General features: G+C 43.7%; 1 long non-coding RNA gene across 1 annotated transcript; it reads right to left on the bottom strand.

Moving 5' to 3' along the window:
* Positions 1–13,036: 13,036 nt before the first annotated feature.
* LOC308587489 lies at positions 13,037–20,022 on the bottom strand. The gene is made up of 2 exons (XR_014008409.1): positions 18,019–20,022; positions 13,037–16,908 (listed from the first exon to the last, which is right to left on the bottom strand). It is a non-coding gene; the product is annotated as an uncharacterized lncRNA (long non-coding RNA).
* Positions 20,023–20,306: the final 284 nt, after the last annotated feature.

The raw sequence follows: 20,306 nt of genomic DNA, 5'->3' as shown, positions 1-20,306 counted from the left end.
TACTGTTTTGCAAAGCCCTTCTATCTTGCAGGATTTTAAGACGTTCCGTTTTAAATGCCCCACCACACAAAAGCACTCATTTTTTTTCAGATGTTTTTCTTCTCAAATCTTGATTTCACTGTATTTATCGTACATTCCCTTTTCAAGTCTATCTGGATTGTGTAATGTTACACAAACAACTTTTAGTCTCTGAAATAGTTTTTTGAAAATCTCCAAGATTTGATTCACGGCACTTTGTACCCTCCCTCCCTGCTTTTTCTCCCAAACACCTGTAGACATCAAAATGATGCACTTTTCAAACAATGCAATTACTCATAAATCCTGCAACACGTTATGGTATTTGCAAACCGTGATGGTGCATGCCAAGAGAACGTTCCATTGATTATACACAGCTGGGAATATCCCAAAAGAAAAAATGCAGAAGTCCGGTGAATTTAGTATTTTTCCAGGGCAAGTGATGCAAGGATCACATGACGGACAATGCAAACCATACAGTGAGCATAAAATGGGCGTGCAATGTGCAAACACAACATACCCACAGCAGATCTTATTGGCACATCAAGTTTGCACTGTGCATAGTGCTACATGTTGCTGGTCCTTCATATACCCTTCACCATTGTTGGCATGCGGGGTAGAGGCATTGCTACTGGTTAGAAGACCCATTTCACGTGAAAGGGCCTTCGCAAACTTCTGTCGCCATAAAGGGAAGAGGAAACAGAAGAATGGACAGAGGGCCATTCAAGAGGCAAACAGCGTATGCAAAATTCGAGCTTTACACAACTCTCTATTCACAAGCCGGCGCTACTTAGCACTTTGTGCCATTTTGCCCTATCTCTTCATAGCAAGGCGGCAGAACAAAAGGCTACAGCCATCCCTGGCTGCCTTCTGGCTCTATGGACGAAAAATAATTACTTCTCTAAGTAATTCTCAACTCGGGCCCATTGTAAATCTCCACTGCTCAGTTCTGTAAATCGGACAATAAAGAGCGCTCCGGGTGGGTTATCTTGGTGGAACGGTACGAACTCCTGTAAACCATCCTGGAAAAGAAAAGATACCCTTGTGAAATAATTCTTCACCTATATTCACGGACGGGAATTTTAATTATAGCCCTCTCTGCAACCCCCCCAGCCCCGATATTTTATTATGCCTGATGTGTTTTGCAGAACTCCACTGCCTGGAAGTTAAAGGTGCAGGAATAAAGAAAGTAAACATCTAGGTGTCAACAGTTATTTCCCACAGCGTTTTGGGAATAGGTGTGAGAGGGGATGACCAGTGGTGGAATTTGATTTCCAGAAAACTGGAAGCAATTTGTGAAAAGCGATGGTGGAGGAGGGTAGTCTGAGGCGGCAATGCACGCTCACCAGCCATCAGCAACCCCTAGGAAAAAAATCTAGCCTGCATCTCGGCTTATGAAGGGAGGGAAATGTGAATAAACTATGTGAGAAAACAAAATAGTATATGTAGAGTAGGAAAGGAGGCTTCATATGAGAGGCACCGGGGAACGTGGAATTAAAAGAACTATCAATCAACAGAAGCATATTCTGCTTTCTGCCACACAGTAGATTTCTATCGGAAGAAAACATTGAACTTTGTAGCGTTAGCAGCAGCTGAAATTTAGAATTATTGTTTCCTCGTAACAGAAGACTCATTTTCCGCGGCCGCATTTGCAGCATAATAAGCTTTTTGTTATTTTTTCAATTAGAGTCAATTGACCTAACAAAATGGTTGGCAATTAAGTGATTTTTGTAATGGTCCGGGGGTAATTTAGTCGAGCTTGTCAGCTGTGTTTCATGAAGCCGAGATGTCTTTTTTCCCCCATTGCCTCTCTCTCTCTCTCTCTCTCCCCCCTTCTCTCTCTCTCACTCTCTCACTCGCATAATGGCTCATAATTTCAAAATCTTTCCCTTCTGTTTCCCTCACAATAATTTGCAATTACAGGAAGTTGTTGGAGGTGATTTTTTTTCTCTCTCTACCTTGCCTTTTGAGTCAGTAATTTTAAATAAAATGCACATACTTGTAAAAAAAAGTGTGTGTGTGTGTGTGTGTGTGTGAGAGAGAGAGAGAGAGAGAGAGAGAGAGAGAGAGAGAGAGAGAGGGGGGGGGAGATTCAGGCTATTACCAACATCACTTTTTTTGTGTAAACTCAATTATTTTATGAATAGTGACACCAGTTTCTGTTGGCTTTACCAGCTTAAAAAGGCTGATGGATTATTATCTTCAGGCCAAAGGGACTGGAGCAGTCAGCACACGTTCCCCAAATCAAAACAGCATTCAGTAAAATAAAGAAAATGGTCCTCAAGTTCCCAGGAAAGGTGAGAGATGTGAAGACATCTCCAAAAAATCCACCATCACCCTATGTAATCAGCTGGACTTAAACTTCTCTTGTTTATGACTTGTAAAGGTGTCTCTCATTTGCTTAACTGGTTCATCCCTCTCTAGGTTAGTATTGCCTCTTCAAACGACACCTTTGCATCTTCATTTTTTTATTTTTCAGAACTAATTGTGTTTGTAAAATCCTGGGTGGCTGGGAGGGATTAAAGCTATATCTCTAGCCCACAGCCTTTCCCCATAACATTCACAAGTGGATTCTTGAATATAAACCCCATTTTTATCCCTTCCACCCCCCACTCAATATTGTATCCACAAATCACATCGGCTCCTTAGTAGGAAGACAAGCTACACGGATAGTGTCAGCAGGGGGCACTGTTAAAGAGGCCGGTACCTTCAGAGGCCTCCTTCCTTGGAAACAAATCAGTCACCTCCAAAATATAGAGGTCGCCTTCTCTTTTCTGTTTGGATGGAAAGAAACCATCCTTTTGACTTGACTAGCTGGGCTCAGCCAAAATCACATATCTGCAAGTATCACCTCTGACTCCGAGAAATACAAAGGTGAATTCGGAGATTCCTCCTTGTGTGAGACGTCAGAGGAATTCTGAGGAAGAATCAAAGGGTTTTTGATGAAACCCGCCCTAGTATCTGATACCTTACTATACACACCCAGAGGTGGAGACAAAAGAAAAACCACAATGGTATCAGTACACCAAAGGTCAAGCCATGCCAGACTCCCAACCGTACAGCAACCAGAAATCACCTATATGCAAATCAGATGGCTCAAGTGAGTGAGCCAAGCTGCAAAGTTCACCTCCAGTCACACATAGGCATGAATTAAGCAAGTGAGAAACATAATCATGCAATTATGCATGTAAATAGCATTCACTTTCAGAAGTCATTTTACATGGAGACAAAGGCAAGGAACTGTGATCCTGGCTAGGAGTGACTATTGCTACTCCTCCACTGGCTGGTTGAGTGGTGGTCCATACAATAATCTCTGTTTTTCACTAGGTGGGCAGGCAGGCTGGTTGTGAGCTGGCCTTGGTCTGGTGGCAGCAGTTGGCTGAAGTCAACTCTTGAACCACAGCCATCCTTCAAATTTCTCACTTCTCCAGCCAAGTAGTGTGTAGAACTGAGGTAAAGCATCAATAAAAAGGCATATCAGTATCCTTAAAAAGCAGAGCAAAACAATTTTAGAGGTTTCAAAAATTGTAGATGTTTCAGATTTCGGGGAAAGTGTAATAAACACCATTCGGGGTGTAGAGTTGTGCACCTATAAAAATGTACATATATATATAGCTTTCAAAACTATAATGTTGACAATCTTGCAACTTGTATAATTTTTTTTAGTCCTCTGCTAGCACTGTGCCTTTAAGATAGAAGCAACGTCAAAAAGATCTTCCTAGCCCAGGAGTGGGGGACATCTGGCCCTCCAAATATTGCTGAGCTATAGAACTCCCATCTGCTCTTCCCATTGGCTATGCATGCTAGGGCTGATGGGATTTGTAGTTCATCTGCATGAATGACCAAGATGATCTGTGGTCTGGAAACCAAGCCTTGTGAGGAACAGTTGAGAGAGTTGGACATGTTTAGCCTGGGAACGAGGAGATATGGCAGCTATCTTCCAATATCTCAAGGGCTTTCACACGGAAGATGGAGCAAGCCTGTTTTCTCCTGCTCTGGAGAGTTGGACCTGTACCAATGGATTCCAGTTACAAGAAAGAAGATGTCAACTAAACACCAATAATAACTTTCTGATGGTAAGAGCTGTTTGACAGTGGAATGGTCTTCCTCAAGAGGTGGTGGACTCTCAGTTCTTGGAGGTTTTTAAGCAGAGGTTGGATGGCCATCTGTCATGGATGCTTTAGTTGAGATCCCTGCATTGCAAGGGGGTTGGGCTGGATGACTCAAAATGCCACAATGCTATGATTCTGTGAACATTTGGTTAGCAAAAGATTCCACACTCCTGATCTAGCCTGACGTAGATACTCCTTTGTAACATGTTTATTAGTCCTAATGAAGGTATTCCCTGAGCGTTGGTGTTGGGATTAATCCATATTTAATATATACGTTGGATACATCCCATCATTTTCCTTTTGACTGACAATGTTCTTTTGCTGGGGAGGGGGAAACATTATTCTCTAAGCTAGACTAGAATTTGACTTGTGTCTCCAGAGCCTTGATTAATCCACAACACCTAACCTCCCTCCACCCTGTCAACCACCTCCCCCCTCAAAAAAACATACACCATAGACTATAAAAGGAAAAGTTATGGTTCTGAATGAGCATCATGCAAGGGAAGGGGGGGGGGGAAGGAAGCAAAGCATAAAGTATTAAACTTTCATCTGGCACCATAGGAGAGATGTAGTTATTAAATTTCAGCTGCTTATCGAACTGATATGAAAGTCATTTTGCATGATTGCTTTGCATCCTCAAATCTTCTGCTTTTATTTGCTGTGCATCTCTCTGCTTTCTTATTAGAGAAATACTCAAAGGATGAAAAAGCTGATAATATTATTCAGTTTTGACAATTAGGTGGAGGAAAAAAACATTTTAAGAAGTGCTTTTTTTATTGCAGCTAGTAATAATATTGGTGGTCCTCCTGGTAGCAGTCTCGGCTGATGTTCCCCAGGAGTGATGCTCGTTTTTTACTCTGGAACTGCTAACGCCCTGGTGGTTCGACTGGGGAAGCTGTTAAGAAGCTTGGCCAGGGATGTCAGTCTCAATATCGTAAATGTCATGTGCAGCCTTACTTTACACAGCCTTCAGAAGTGTCCTGATTCTTTTAGCGTTTCTCCCTTATGTGAGAATCGGCACCACTTTCTGGATCCTGCCTCCCACTCTCTACAGCACATCAATCAGAATGACAACCATTTAGCTACTCATGTACACAGAAACCTGTGGTACGTACTCATGGTTCACACCCACTGTCGTGCCCCAGAGAGTGAAAGCACATGGTTGTTCTTTAGGGAACAGTAGGGAAGGACCTGCCTGGCTACCACCCTCTGTGATTTGAGGGGTAGCAGTGTAGGACAGGGACTTCTCTGTGGTGGTCCCCAGGTGGGGAAATGACCTCACTTCCAAGGAGCTTCACTGTATGCGTTTCGAGGATTGGACAAGAGGCACCTCTTTGCCCAGGCCTTTGGATGCGTGGGTACCTTCTCTCCTCCTGCTGTGCCCTGTTGCTGTTTTGTCCTTCTGATATTGGTTGTTTTTGTAGTTTTATTTTGTGATCCTAATTTGAATTGTGATCTCCCTGGATCATCTAGCAAAGGGTGGGCTATAAGTGAAAATGCTAAATAAATACAAGTAAGTTGCAGCAAGCACTTCTGATCCCAGCCTCTGGCATTTTGCTGCCCTCCTAGCCTTTTTAATTTCGAACCTCTCAAAATGTTGACCCAGCCAGTGGTTCCCACTAAGAACCAAACTGATTATGCCATCCAAATCAGACTGAGACATCAATATGTGTTTCTGTGTGTGTTTGTGTGTCAGAGGAAAGGTTCACACTTCCCTGACCCCCAGTGCTATGATCCCAGAGAATATACATGTGTACACACACACACACACACACAGTACCTCCCCCCCCCAGGTTACTCAAGGGATGGAGTACCAGCACTCGCCCCTCCTTAAAGAAAAGCACTGCATACACCTACTATTTAACTTTTAAAGAATAGCAGTACAAATATCCTGATTTCACATCCATGTCCTCCTGTTCTTTGGAGAAAGTGGAGGGCCTGCCATGAGTTTCTGCCGGAGGAAAGGTGACATAAATAATACTAATTATATGGGGTGCAGTTAAGATGGGTGTCAAACCTTCCACCCTATCTGTGCTGTAGATGGGTCCATTTCGGTTTCTTTTGTTTTATGATCCTCTGCCCCAATTTTAAGTTCAGTTTGCCACATTTCTGCTTCACTTTGCCAATTTCCTTTAAAAATAGTCTCCATAACTATTCACCAGCATTGCAAAGTATGTTCCTAACTAATGTGCATTTATTTGCAATATTCAATTTTGATTTTGTGTCAGCTCTTGAAATACAGTCATACCTCGTGTTACGGACGTTTCAGGTTACGTGTTTTTGGGTTACGGACTGTGGGAAACCCGGAAGTACCGGAACGGGTTACTTCTGGGTTTCGTTGCTCTTGCATGTGCAGAAGCACCAAATCACGCTTTGCGCATGTGCAGAAGCACCAAATCGTGCCAGTGCCGGTGCAGACACGGTGATTCAGGATGCGAATGCTGCGGGTTGCGGACGTGCCTCCGTCACGGATTATGTCCACAACCCGAGGTTCCACTGTATTGAGTTCCTGTACGTGCATTTTTATACAGACTTCCTCCTAAGATGCACATTTGCACACACATTTTTCATCAGGAGTTGCTGAATCACAAAATTCAGAGAAGGGCACGTTTGGAAGGAGAGCGGTGTTTCAGTTTGTGCGTTGTTTGGGGAAGTTCGCACCGGAGATGCAAGCTGAACCAAATTTCTTCCTGGCTGAGATGCTGCCGCTGCTAACACCAGGGTGGAAGGGAAGGAGCTGCTTCTGCTCCCACATCAACTGCCTTCTCATTTGCAGCCTATTGACTTTCACCCACAGTAGCTAATAGCTCCCATTGATTTCTGCGGAAGAAACAAGATGCTGCCAATCCTAATGATGGGAAGTTTTCTAGTGACTAGAAATAAAGAGCAGCTTAAGGAGCTGGAGATGTCTCTCTTGGAGTCTTCTTGGCAAGGCACGACTTGAAGCCTTGCCCAATGGAAGTGACAAAATGCAGACACGAAATATTCAGTTTGCAGGGTCCTTAGCACTATCTGGTCTTTGGTTTTTTTGTCACTTTGGGGCCTACAAAAGACACCAGGCTTATCTACACTGACCTTTCCTCTGCAGTTTCCAGGCATGGTTTTCTGAGAGCTTCCACCCACCCACTCACCCTCCCAAAGCTTTCCCCACAAGAACCCTCTTTTTAAAGCTCCATTGGAAGAAATACCAGTCCACAGAAAGCCTGAATCGACGTTTGCTTTGATAGTTTTAAAGAGCGGGTTTTTGTGGGGAAAGCTTGTGGGGTTGGAATGCTTGGACACTGAGTGTTAAAATGCAGACCTCTACCAGGAAAGAATTGAGAAATGAGAAGTGTGGATAAGTCCCCTGCCGACATTTTTTCAGATGCAGCCCTGGGACCATGAGGGCTAAATGAATATGAGTTCCTTTGTGTTTTGCCCCTTGGTTCAAAGAAAGAAATCATGGCAAGGACTGTAGGACATGGTTTCTTGAAAGGAATTCAATGACTACAAGGGACTGGAGAGAGCAGCTCACCCAACGATTGCCAGTCGACGCTCCATTTCCCAACATCTTCACTGAGCCTCCTGGAGCAGTTGTTTAGAGTGCCCTGTTCACTGAGTACAGTCTTCTGTTTGATGGTCAGTCTGGTCTAAGTCTGGTTTAAAGATGAAGCACCTTCAGAAAGGAGAGCAGGAAGGTATGAAATTACCCACCAACAGTTTAGCAGTAGACGGAATAGGAACATAGGTCACCAGATGATCACCCCCCCCCACTCTAGTGAAATGTATTGGATTTCTGTTTAAATTATAGCAATTTTTTATTTTTAAAAAATGTGCATCAACAGATGTAAATTAACAAATGAAAACTCACTGTTCTTTTGTCTTGTTCGGTGATGTATTTCATTTTCTTTGTGGGCAGTCCATGGTGGCCACCCTGAAGCTGTTGCCTCTATGAACAGGCGCATCATCAGAAACTGGCCTTCGGCTGTCAGGTGCCAAGCACCCTAGCAGGAGCTGCAGTTGCCGCATGCTCTCAGCTCCCCTTAGCATTCCACTGCTGCCCAAGTTCTAGCCTTCTGAGTCACTCCAGGCAGTTGGATCTAGCAGTCCTGTTAATCTCACAGATAGCCAGCGATGTAGCGTCACTCTAGTGCAGGGGTTGGCAAAGTTTTTGCGGCTTGGGCTGGTTCACGGTCCTGCAGACGCCACGGTGGGCTAAAGCACAAACACACACACGAACATGGCGCGGAACTTCCTGCAGCCAATGGGAAGCCACCCAGCGTCATGGAAGGCGGTCCCCACTCCACTCCACGCCAGTTTAGTGTAGTGCATGGGAGCTGACTGAGCGGGGGGTGGGAGTCCCCGAGTGGGTGGTGGGGGTCCACGGGCCAGTTAAACGACCCCCATGGGTCGCTTGTGGCCCATGAGCCAGTGTGGTGTAGTGGTTAAGAGTGGTAGACTCGTAATCTGGTGAACCAGCTACACATGTCCGCTCCTCCACATGCGGCTGCTGGGTGACCTTGGGCTAGTCACACTTCTCTGAAGTCTCTCAGCCTCACTCACCTCACAGAGTGTTTGTTTGAGGGAGGAAGGGAAAGGAGAATGTTAGCTGCTTTGAGACTCCTTCGGGTAGTGATAAAGCGGGATATCAAATCCAAACTCTTCCGCTTCTTCTTCTAGGTTGCCGACCCCTGCTCTAGTGCAGTGTGAGAAATTTAAAGGGTGACTATAGTGTTGGCTTCATGCATTTGTCAGCATCTGGGGATATAAGGGTTCACTTATAAAGGACTGGGCCTCTCAAGACCTTCTCAAATCTGAAGCCTCCCAGCCCTGTGCAGGGAGACCTTGGTTTAACAGTGGATTTCCCATACAGAAGGCCCCATGTTCAGTTCCCACGCCCGGTCAGGAGCATCCCAAATGCTAAGATTTCAGGGCTCAAACTTGAGATCTAGGGGTGGGTGATGTTGCCAAGCCAAGCACTTTAAGCATGTGCCAGTCACCCAGAGCATGCCAGAAATCCCAGAAATTCTGTGCAATAATTGGCGGTCCTCTCCTGCCGGTCTCAAGCTCCAGCAAGCTGCATACACAGCAATACTAAATAAGTAAAGTGAGGTGCTCTTGACCACCTGCACAGTCAAGCTCTCCTCTTGCCACATGGGTGGGGGGCAGGCAAACCTGGAGACTTCAGGTCAGCCCAGGGGACTCTGGCAACCCTAGCCTTTGGCTTCTCCCCTTGCAAAAGGTTGCGTAGAAAGTGGCATGAAAGCCCTTCTGCCTGGAACCCTGGAAAGCATCTGCCAATCACAGTAGGGAATATTAGGTTAGACTGACAAACCCTCTGACCTGCTCGAAGGCAGCTTCTTATGAATCCTCGGAGAGGCAAGGCATTGCTTGGTCAGGTGCCAATCCTGCCACAACATAGGCCTGATCAGTGGCAGTTGAAGCAGCAAACCAAGGGTAAACTGCTGCCCTGATTGCTCATGAATACAATGCTTACTTTACAGTGTGTAATGCATGGGTCAAACCTTTTTTTATTTCAACCCTTGTATTAATACGTTGTATTCAGTTTCAAGATAATCATTATTATCTCCAGGAGAGCATAATGGTTTCTCCGTAGCATATGCACTTTATGTTTGTGGTAAATTTTGTGATTCAAAATTATAGGCCTGTGGAATAGTTTATTATTATAACCATTCAGTGGTGAAAAACTGTCAACTATTGTAACGTGTCAATGCTATGGGTAAGTGGTTAGATTCTACATGGTATATACCAAGCAGTGTGTAACCTGATATTTTGTTGATTTGAGGGGGTTTTTTTGTTTGTTTTTTACTTGTTCTTTTCCCCAGAGGCTGTGAAAGGGTAGCAGAATTTAAGAAGAGTGGCATGAATCAAACTATTAAAGTTTTTAAAGCCATGTTGCAAAGCAAAAATGGAAATGACATAGGAACTTTCTAATTGTCTTTCTGGATCAGATAAAGAAGTCACTCAGCAGTAGAGCATATGCTTTGCAACACTGAGCTAAGTAGACTGGTGGTCTCATCCAGTTTAAGGCGGCTTCCTGTGACTTCCTACCATTATTATTATTTATCCCACAGCCGTGACCAGGTAGATTTCTCTGGGAAGATCACAAGTAGAGTGTAATGGAGAAAGCCGTCAGTCTTTTACTTGGCTCCAACACCCTGTAAGCCTAAACTTACGTGGGGCTGCCCTTGAGACTGACCCAGAAACTCCAGCGGGTGCAGAATGCCGCAGAGAGACTCCTTACGGGGTCCTCACCGCAGGATCACATTCGCCCGGTGCTATACCAGCTGCACTGGCTCCCGGTGGAGTACAGGATCAGGTTTAAGGTGCTGGTTTTAACCTTTAAAGCCCTATACAGCCTAGGGCCCTCGCACCTATGGGACCGCCTCTTCTGGCATGTCCCACAGAGGACCTTATGGTCTTCAAATAAAAACATCTTGGAGATCCCGGGCCACAGGGAGGTTCGATTGGCCTCGACCAGAGCCAGGACTTTTTCAGCCGTGGCCCTGATCTGGTGGAATGCTCTGTCACAAGAGACTAGGGCCCTGCAAGACTTGACATCTTTCCACAGGGCCTGCAAGACAGAGCTGTTCCACCAGGCCTTTGGCCAAGGCACAGTCTGACCCCCCCCCCCTCCTTCTGTAATCCTCATAGAACTCTAGCCCAATGGTTGCCATTAATTTGATTCTGAATTGATTTTAGAATGTATTTTAATTAATTGACTTTGTGGTTTTATGTACACTATTTTGTTAGCCGCTCTGAGCCTGGCTTTGGCCACGGAGGGCATGATATAAATAAAAAATATATTATTATTATTATTATTATTATTATTATTATTATTATTATTATTAGCATTACAAAAAATCTGCACTGTGGAGTGGTCCTCTTCAGGATTCTAGCCAGCCAGTCATGCCTGCTTTCAGGCTACTCCATTCCATTGACTCCAGCACTGGTTTTCTAATTCCTAGGTCAATGGTCAGTCAACGTTCTACGCCCAGCCCTCACTGGGCATTCTCAGGCCTTCTTTTGTTCACACACCTGCCACCTTAGACACCTCCACCTGCCCCAAGATGTTTTTCATACCTCTGCATTAAGCTTTCTCCAAGCCTGACAATTTATTTTTTTAAGAGGAAGAGTTAGGACTTGATATCCCGCCTTCCACTCCCCTTAAGGAGTCTCAAAGCGGCTAACATTCTCCTTTCCCTTCCTCCCCCACAACAAACACTCTGTGAGGTGAGTGGGGCTGAGAGACTTCAGAGAAGTGTGACTGGCCCAAGGTCACCCAGCAGCTGCATGTGGAAGAGTGGGGAAGCGAACCCGTTTCACCAGATTACAAGTCCACCGCTTTTAACCACTACACCACGCTGGCTCTCAAGCCTGATGATTTCTCCCTCATCTATGTGGAAAGTTCCATTTTAGAGACCTAAGGATGCACTCTCAAGGGATGAGCATATCTGGCGTATTGCCTCTGGACAAATATTGTTTTTCAATTCATTATTCCCTATGTTTTGCATCCATCAAAACTTTTCATTCACATTTCAAATCTATGGGTTAACATCACATTCATTTATGGTTAGATTAGGGTTTGTGTGTGTGTGTGTGTGTTTTTAAAAAATCATTTTAGAACTTTGCCTTCCTTACTTTTACTCCTGCTTTCTGCTACTAGCAGTCAAGTTGATTTGGGTTGCTGTCTTTTAGTGGCCGCCATTTTGTTTCCCCCCAGATCTTGCATTATGGAACATAACTGGGGGAAATGGTTGCTTCCATCAGGGCCAGCCTGTCCATGAGGTGGACTAAGGCATCTACCTTAGATTTTCCAGAAGAGATTTTGCTGTTGTGTGGAAGATCACGTAAAACAAACCAAAGCATCACTAAGGATACGTCGGGGAAATGGAATAAACCTGAATGCAACCCTCGCCAATCGTACCATATCCCAGGAGGAGGATGCTGTTTGCATGCGTTTGGGAGGTACAAAACTGCACTGTGTTGTTTGTTACACTGTGGTGTGGGGAGATGTACATTGTGACATTGAAGAAAGACAGCACATAGCCTTCAGATAAAGAAATAAGGAGCCCGAAGGCTTGAATTTGTTAATAGATTAAAGCTTTATTCATATGCATCTCCTGATTGACTGATGGGCTGAGATTGACAGGCTCGGAGCTGTACATGGAGTTGTCAGCTTTTCAGGCAGCTTCTGCACCTCGGTGTCTGGCAACGGATTCCCATGCAGGCATTTAGAAGGCCATGTTATTTATATTGATATATATTCAAAAGTTAGATGAAAACAGTTGCCGAGACTAAAAGTTCCCATCTCCCCACAGCTGTCTATGTCTCTTCTCTCCAGGGCTTATTGCAAGCAATCAGAGACTATGCCTGCATTCAGCCAGTCTTTGCTCCTCCTGTTTCATACCTCTCTTGCTTCTGGGAGTCAGAGGAAGAGCAGCTTGTCATAGCAAGGGGAGGAGATACGTGTGACTCTTCACTAGCCTGACTCATTTCTGCCTTGTGACCTCCCTCTTCCTGCATACCTGCTTCAGCTTCTGCCTCTGATTCTGGACTTCTCTTCCACAGGCTCACACAACTCACTGAGCCTTGTGCCCCTTCAGCTTCCAACAACTCCTCTTCCCAGTATTCTCCCTCTTTTCCCTGTGACCACTCCTTGTTGTCTCAACCCCACTCCCTAGGCTCAGAGTCTTCTACCCTTGGTGGTTCCCTAGCTGGTTCCTCTCACCATTTCTTTGCACTCAACCAGTCCATGACAGCCACAGGTTCCCCATCCTTGATCGAAAGCGATATCTTATAAACTTTTCTGACACTAAATGGGTTGTCTGCACTTACACAGAAAGGAAGCACATTGAAAAGGTCTGAGCAAATAGAATGGATCACAAATGTCCAGGAAATATTTAAGGTAGTTTTGTTGTTTATTTTATTTATTTAAAGTCTAGTAGAAACCTTTTTTTTGGGGGGGGGGAGAATTGGAATGTAGGAGAAATGTTCTGTCTTCTGGTCAATGCTGTTATTTCCTTCTGTGGTTTCTTATTCCTCAGGATGTAACAGTAGGGATGATAGGGACGTCTTCCAAGAAAACAAAGATGGAAAACTGTATATTTCTAAGTACCGGTAATTAGCCCTCAGCAGTGCTGTGATGAAAAATTCTTCGCCATTCCCCCTCCCACCCAATACCATTCTCCATCAATTAATGAGAAAAGAAAGTGCATTCAAAAACTATCAAAGGAGGAGGGAAGATTTCGGTGAAAAGCTCATGGGTGGGATGCTAGGATCTTATTCTGTTTACTTTACTTTTGAGGTAGCCAATGAGTTTTGTAGGCACCCTTTCTTTCATTCTATAAATTACCTCTCTAGTGGCCTTCCTTCTGCAGCCCTCCTGGGTGCTCCCATCTCCTGAGTGCTTTCACCTAGGCTTTCCTATAAGTGTGGGAAGCTGAGGAGGCTGTCTACCATGCTCCAGACCATTGCTTGTTGCTGTTGTTGCTCTTTTAAAGATGAAGCCTCCTTACTTTTAAGGAAATCAGTGGGGAGAGATTTTTAAGGTAAAAGAAGGAATGCAATCAGTGAGCCAATCTCAGGCGTTTGGCAGCTCACCTCCTTGACTTACATAATTTCAGTTGAAGCCCAGAGGAAGAGGTCATGAGGCAACTGCTACCAGGATGCTTTTTTTCAGATTGGGAAGTGTGGGCACCTGGGGAGGAACCACACACACACACACACACACACACACACACACACACATACACCCAGCTCTTGGTAAGGTCCCTACCCTTTGAAATTGTAAAGGAATTCTAAAGCATTCTGTAAATGACATGGGGAAATCCAAGGCTCTTGTGCATGGGAAGAAAGCCTTTCAAAATTTGCAGGGCAAGTTTTGGCACAACACTAGTTCTGTGCAGCAAGCCAGTCTATCCTAGAAGTGTGCACATTGTTTACTTTTTTAGATCAGCAATTTCATTGTGCAAATAGCCAAGAAATACATAACAAGGTGGGGCCAGAGGATTTACATAGGGCTTACATGTCACCTTTAAAATTCAGGACCAAAAGCAATCTCTCTTTTGACCAGAGACATGAGAGATATTTTTTTTTTCCTGTGACTCTGCCCATATTGTGAAATTCCACCAAAGAGAGGCGGTATTGGTTCCCTCTGTTATTTTTTCCACTGGCAGGCTAAGACCATTCTGTTCAGACAACCTGATGGAAACTATGCTGTAGATCAGGCTTCCTCAAACTCAGCCCTCCAGATGTTTTGGGACTACAACTCCCATCATCCCTGACTAGCTAGGGATCATGGGAGTTGTAGGCAAAAAATATCTGGAGGGCCAAGGTTGAGGAAGCCTGGTATAGATTGTGCTTATCACTGGGCTGTTGTCAGGGCAAATTATATTTTATTTGCTTGTTTCAGATCTGTTGTGATGCTTTTTTTTTTAAAAAAAAGGTTTTAACTACCTAGTTTGCTTTTATAATTCTGTATTTTATAATTGATATTTTTAAATGTTGTAAGGCGCCTTGAATCCCACCTTGGGAGAAAGGTGAGCTGCAAAAATATTACCTAATTGACTAAGTGCAAGGATATGAACAAACAAACAGGGTTCTGAAGAAAGATTAGAATCCATGCTGCTTTCACCCTTGGGGTGCTGCTGGTGCTTCCAATTGCCATGAGAAGGTGTTTTTGTGCCCCCATATTCCACCCCTTATTCAGTATTCAACACACCAGTTGCATACCGGTGAGCAGCCAGTCCCAATCTGAATATTCTGCCAGTGCAACCCATGTGCAATGCTGCCAAGGTGCAGATCTGTCCGTCCAGCACATGGAGCCATACTAGCAGCAGGGCCTCTGTGCCGAGAGTGTTCTGTCGAACGAACGTCGGTTTATAGGACTTTATTTATCTTAAGCATTCCTACTTCGCCTAATTTCCCAAAGGAACCCAAGGCATCGAACAAATCAGATAATAACAGTGCAAAAACAAACAAACAAATAGGATTGCGTTTCCAAGTCTCAGGGAGATGAAAAGATGTATTTGCAAGATGCTTTCAGAACTCAAAGCAAGTCCACCTTTTCCTGTCCGGGTTTGCATGAGGATTTTCCGCAGCAATAGGGTAAGGAGTTGTGAAACCTCGGGTAGACTTGGGCGCATGTTCGGGAGCTGCAGGACAGTCAGGGCTCCCCAGTGCATGCATGCAAGTGTTTAAGAATGCAGGCTGTTGTCAGGGGTGGAGGAAGGGGGTGCGGTGGGGGCAAACTGCCCCGGGTGTCTTCGCTGGGGGGGGATTTGGCACACTGCCTGCCCGCGACTCCCAAGCCTACCCCGAGCCGTTTTGACAGCTCAATGGAGGCTTGGGAGTTGCTGGTGGGCGGCATGCCAAATGTCCACTGTTGGCAGCGCTCTGTGCCCCCAGCTGCTGGGCGCACAAGCCACTCTGTGCACCCGAGCAGTTATCCCATGCCTGGGAGGGCACCCTCCGTGCCACGTGCCCCTCGGGAGCACACACACCCTGGGCAGCGCGAGCATATGCTCCGCCGCTGGGTGTTGTCCACAGTTGACAACATGTATTAAGAGGACGCCAGTGTATCCTCAGCGAATACAATCACCATTGTCAACAAAGGGGCAGCTCTCACGATATGTGTGCTTAACATTGGGCGCAATGCCAAGTAGGAAGTTCAGCCATGTTTTCAGAAATGTTACTACCCGCAGCTTGCCATCAGGTGCCCAGTGCAAAGGGATCTTCGAGTTGTTGAGTCCGAGTGCAGGAATTGAGCCACAGTCACTGAAGATAAGACAGATACGTTTAAGTGGGTTGCCCACCGTATTGTTTAAATGGCAGCTCCTTTTTGTATTTTATAAACAACAATATGACACCGTCACAAAAGCTGTTTCATTTAGAACCATCCTACATTCAGCAATTTAATTATTCCCTTAATTATTGAAGCATTCATCATAGTTTTCCAACTGATTCATTGCTGGCTGGCTGGCTGCTTTTCTTTGACTCATTAATATAGTGACAAGTGAATTGACAGCCTTCTTGCTAACCTACAAGAATACTGGGAATAGGAGACTTGGAATCTTGAAAGGAGGTGTGTATTATTGTAATTAGCCAACAAAACCTAGTGGCAAAAGCTTCATTAAAAGTCAAAGGTACATAATAATATGTCAGAAAAGCCCAATTATCAGCGGCTTTTATAATCATATCTACAAGGTAATATCTTCCAGACACAACTTTATTTTATTAGAGAATGAGCAATGAAGAAGAGATTCTCAATGCAAATAACCCTTCTGTAGAATACAGAGCCTTCACCCTAAAAATAATAAATTCCAGAGGAATTCAAACCTTGCTATTTTCAGCACTGAAAATGATGGCACTTACAAGAATAAATAATATCCTAGATGCTCAAAAATAAATTTTATTTGCTAATTTTGATATTGTTATAAATCACTGTTTCCTTGCGCTGTAACAGAGGAGTTCCTTAATTTCTTCCAATAAAATGGGGACGTCTCTGCTTTTTTAATGACTTAATCTTGTGTTGTAATTTCTCACTGTTCCCAAACCTACCTTCGCAACACCACTCTGTTTTCCCCTTATATATTTTGCAGCTTCCCAGGCTGTCAGGTACACCCGACACCATACTCAGTGGCTTACGTCTCAAGGGCTAACGTTCAGCTGGAAGGGCTCAGCGTCCACATCTTAGCACCGTGTTCTGCGCGCCTTGGCTACTTCTTCACTTCACGGTACTAAGAAAATCAACAGGGGTATTTGCATGCAGCAGAAAGGACTGGGGAGGAGAGGGGGAAATGGCAAAGCGGTGAGCTTGAGTGTTTGAAATATAAACCTTGAGCTTGAGTGTGTGCCACTGATGGAGGAGCAAATCTGTGTAAATCAATACATTTATTTAGCTCACTCACCAACTCTTTCTCTCTGAGTTAACACCCCAGCACACACAATGCTAGCAAAGGTGATTATCTCTGCTAGCATAATTCCTCTGTAACATCTGCTTTCGCCCATAACACTCCACTAATTTTTCCCTCATTTCATTACACATAATTTTCTTTCAACACAATCTACATGTATTAAGTGGTAATGACTTTCCAGTTAAGAGCAAATCGACGTCAAGGGACACCCCCCCCCTCCCGATTGCCTGCCGTGCCTGACTCCGGCTATTAAAGATAAATTTGGTGTCTCAGAAAGCGGCAGTAAGCTAATCAATCAATTAAGCGGTTAGGACATACATTATCAAAATTCCACAGTGTGGGGGTGCATGAGAGCGTGCTGATCTACTTGGTGGTTTTAAGGAATAAAAAATAATTTGCAAGTGACTAATGAACACACTCTGAGGTTGAAAGTCTGTATTTAGCATCTTCTGGACTGAAAACACAAACTATTAGGCTAGTTAATTTCAGGGGGGAAGATCAGTGTAAGCATTTGATATTCAAATAATGTTATAGATTCTGTGCACTGTCAAAGCAGCGTTTCAGGAATGAAGTATAGGAGAGACTAAATTCTTTGGCAAAACTGTGTTTTTTTTTAAGAAAAAGGAGCAGCGGCGAAGGCATTCTACATGAAGGCAGCCGTCGAAACTTGTCAGAATGTCTCTGGATATTGCTCAGGTCTCTGAACAGAGATTAATATTCCATTACATGCTAGCTACAGTAAAATTGTTTGAGGACAGCCTGGTAAGTAACACACTGCCTTGGACAGTTTTTGAAATTAAACGATTAAGTTAATTTGTATGCACATCTTGCATTGGGTTTCTTGAGACATGGGTTTTTCAGAGATTTCATAGAAATAAACTGATATAACTTTCCAAGAAGGCAATGGCACCACCCCCACATTTGAACACCACCTACAAACAACAGCCCCAAATATATATATATTAACTACTCACCCATGTCAGAAGAATCTGCACAAATCTAAGCCACAGATGAATTCTGATTTCAGTGAACAACCTTCACTGAACAAATAAAGAATGCAAGTTTTGTTTTTTTAAAGGCAAAAGCAAACTGCCATTCTTTCCTGCAACGTGCATGTGTGTGTGTTTCTCTGTGTTGGAATAGGATGCACGTTCATTTAAGGTGGTTTTTAATTTCTTTTCTTCAATCTTGTGTCTCATGTATCAGCTTGCGTGTCAGTGTTTTGGCAAATAACGGTGAGTGAAAATGCAGAACGCCCCGCACTTGCTGTGAAGCGAGAGAACGAGATCAGCAGAGAAAAAATAGGAAACAAACTTTATTTGCTCAAACATGAGACTAAATACAGAAACACACACAAACACAGAGAGAGGGTTAAATAGAATATTACAGCAAGGAGAGGCCCCGATAATAAAATTGTGAAACCCTTCATATATATTTTATTTAAAGAAACAATCAGTAAATCTTTAAAATAAAAAAGTGATTGTCACCAGGCCATGCCAATTACTTTTCCTGTCAGTGTTAACCATTTTGCCTAAAGCTTTGTTATCCTAGTGCTGTAGATATCAGATGAAATGACATGAAAAAACTGCAGACTTTTTCCTTCCAGCTTCCAGCCTCCGCCTTCCCCTCTTCGCCGCCTCCCCTCCCCATCCCTTACCTTCCCACAAACTGCACTGAGCCCTTTGCAGGCCATATATAACAAGCATGGAATGAGGAAAATCCTAACTTTACTCTGCAGGAATTTCAGGCAAAACAAAAGCAGCACTTGGGAGAAGAGAGAACTTTGTGATCCAATTACTGTTCAAATTAGGGAAAGGCATACGCCAGACTTATTCCTCTCCTCCCCCTTTTCTGTTTCATTTCTTTTTGCATCCTCTACATTTTCTCATTTTCAAATGTGTCCTGGTAATCTTCAAAATAAGAATGCCTATGGTATAGGGTGTGTGTGTGTTTTATGTCACAACCGATCTGATTGCTTATAAACTGAATGTATGTAATCAGCTGTCGCGATTATGAAAGCATAGTAGATTGTAAAATTAAAATAAAATAAGGCACCTTCCAGAAAACACCCCTTCCCCAATTGTGTTTTGTTTATCTTTCCCCCTTTCTCTCTCTCTCACCATTTACTGGCTTAATGTTCATTATAGTGTTAATATTACATATGATATACATTACCCCCACCCACCCACCCATCTCATTTGTGCTCATTTTTTATCTCAGTTCTCAGTGGCTTCGTGTTTTATGGCATATAAAATATTATAGCACTTTACCTTTATTTGAGTTGCTAGGAGAACATTCTGCAGAACATCCAAACGTTGCTTTCCTTTAGTGGGAAGGAAGCACAGCAATTCTGTTTTGTTTTTAAACCTGGCACTGAAAGCGTTAACTAGACTTCTGACTGGATTAAAAACAACCACCACCACCTGACTTTTCCTAGTTTTGAAAAATAATAATTGCCTTTTTATTCTCTATCTCTTTTTTTGCTCACTCGCCTTTGATTATAAAAGATAATAAACTCAAACTCACATGAAACAATATTGAATCCCTTGCCAGTTGGGAGAAGGAAAAATGTTTCCCATTTCCCTAGTCCATTTTGCCTAGCACAGGTAAACTCAAAACTTTTGTTTGCAAAGTTTGCGCAAGTTTGTGGAAACAAAACCTTGTTTTCCATTTTTATTTTTATTTTTTAAAAAGAAAGAAAGAAAGATGGGGTCTCTGCAGTAGCCAAATGAGGGGATTTGGGGTAACTGTTGTTGTTTACTTGAAGGGGGTAAAACACCCACCTTAAACCCACCCTCTATTCGGTTCAGTAGCACCTCCATACTCCAATAAACCGTTTTCATTCCATCTGGCGTGCGTTTGCTCTGAAGACATTTTCCTGTCAATCTCTCCCGCCACATTAAAAATCTGTCATTACTATTGCATTGCTGCCTGGCTCCAGAGATTTGTCTGACTGCTTTATTGCTCCTCTCATTTTTTTTCTCCTGCTACAGCCAAGAAGCAGAAATAAAGGTTTGTTGTTGAAACATGGCCGCAAGGAAAGTAGGAGGCACACATCTGTCAAGGTATTACCTTTCTTCAACCAGGGATTAAGGTGTTTTACTGCAGTCGCTACTGAGCAGTCACACTGAATAAATTTTCTCAGTAGAACATAAAAATGAACTCATACATTTTGAACTAGGTTTCATTCTTTCAACCAGCCCAGATAATTATGCAATGGCATCACAGTGGGGGTGGGGGGTGGAGGGGAGTCAGGAAGGGG

This window comes from Podarcis bocagei (genome assembly GCF_964188305.1).
Source record: "Podarcis bocagei genome assembly, chromosome: 1".
NCBI classification, from domain to species: Eukaryota; Metazoa; Chordata; class Lepidosauria; order Squamata; family Lacertidae; genus Podarcis; species Podarcis bocagei.
This window is presented reverse-complemented; position numbering and strand designations above follow the sequence as displayed.